This window comes from Alexandromys fortis, unplaced genomic scaffold (genome assembly GCF_014885135.2).
Source record: "Alexandromys fortis isolate MF-2015 unplaced genomic scaffold, M_Fortis_MF-2015_v1.1 scaffold_408, whole genome shotgun sequence".
NCBI classification, from domain to species: domain Eukaryota; kingdom Metazoa; phylum Chordata; class Mammalia; order Rodentia; family Cricetidae; genus Alexandromys; species Alexandromys fortis.
Window position 1 is genome coordinate 429,908 of NW_026068283.1, and position 1,633 is coordinate 431,540.

The window sequence follows — 1,633 nt, forward strand, 5'->3', positions numbered from 1 at the left end:
GTGGTCTTGGGACCCGCTGCCCACTGCTTACCACCACTCAGGGACCTGCAGCATGGTCTCATGGCCCACTGCCCACTGCTGCCACTTGGGGACCTGCAGTGTTTTACTCAGACCATTACATTGGTGCCGTGGGACTCAGTAGGCTCTCTCGCCCCTCTCTCAAGGTTGTGATCTGGAACCGGGTATTTTTTCCACAACAACCACATGTTCCATCTGCCTGAGCGCTGACCTCTACAGACACCAAAAGCTTCGGTGTTGAGTTTTCCCCTTCCAGCCCCCAACCACAGCCTTCACAGCTACAGCTGAGCCCTTCGCTGCTTTCCATAGCTAAAAAAGTGACCAGACGAACCAGGGTCAGTCCTCCCGTGCTAGCACTGTGTGGTGCATTCGACTGGGGACCCAGGGTCCCTTGGATTTTTCTTTCTCCTTTCTTTTTCTTTTCTTCTGGACCACTCATCAGTTTTCCCTGCTGTGAGAGACCACTCGGAGCAGTCTCCAGCCTCTCTGGTTTTCAAATCGCCCTGACGGGAGCCAGTCAGGCTTTAACACCCGCCTGTAGGTAAGAACGCTCTTCTACAAGCCCTGCAGTGTTCACCACCGTTTCACTCCCCACCTATAGAGGGGAGATGTCTTGTGGTGTCACCGTTTTCGTGGGTTTTTACATTTTCAGCTATGGTATAAACCCTCATTCTGTCAGTGTCCTTCCGGCTCCACTGGCTCCACTTTTCCTCAAGCTGTCCCTGCCACCACTACCGCTGTCAACAAGATTAGTCGGATCCATGAGGAGGCTGTTTTCAATTCCAGCCTTTGTTCCTTGCCACAGCTTGTGGCATGGTAGCTCCACAACAGGGCAGACCATGCCTCTAGGTCTCACTTCCATACAGCATGTAACTGCTGCCATTTTGACTGAGGTCAGGTAAGCTTACCACCATCTTAACTGAGGTCAGGGGACTTTGCCGCCCTCTTAACTGAGAGCCAGGTCAGGTGACCAAGTTCTGCCATCTTTACTGAGGTATTCCCTGCCTGGTTCCAGTTTACTTATGTTTTTGACTCTCAATTCCTCTTGGTGACTCTGTTGCATGTGTGTTTTGCACAGTGGCATGCCTTTGGAAGGGCCCACCAAGAGCATCCACTTCACCCATCCTATTCACTCTGTGTGTGTGTATTCATACATGTATCTTAGATGCATCTATGTTTACTGAGTTGTCTGTTCACTGAATCTCATTTCCGACTACAAAACAATAAGTCTCATGTTTTAAACTGGTATGTACTTTCAAGTCTCTTACAAAAATACTTTATATTTAATCCAGTCCTGCTTTACCTGTTAAGTTGAGAGCCACTACAGTCAAGCTTGGACCCAGCTCTCCAGGCTGATTCTGTATTGTGGCTGTACCTGATAAACAGCCCTCAACTGCTCAGAGATCTGGGAAATATGACATTTAAATATTTAATTATTAAAAGACTTTTCATAACAAAAAGAGACAGGTTGGCTCCTAGCAGCAGCACTCTATTTCCTCCAAAGAAGACAGGAGACAAATGGCACAAAACAATGTCCATCTGCAATTTGCTTCAACTGCCAAGTGCTGACCATTGGGCAAAACTGCCTTTCATCTAAACTGAAGATCTCCAGACA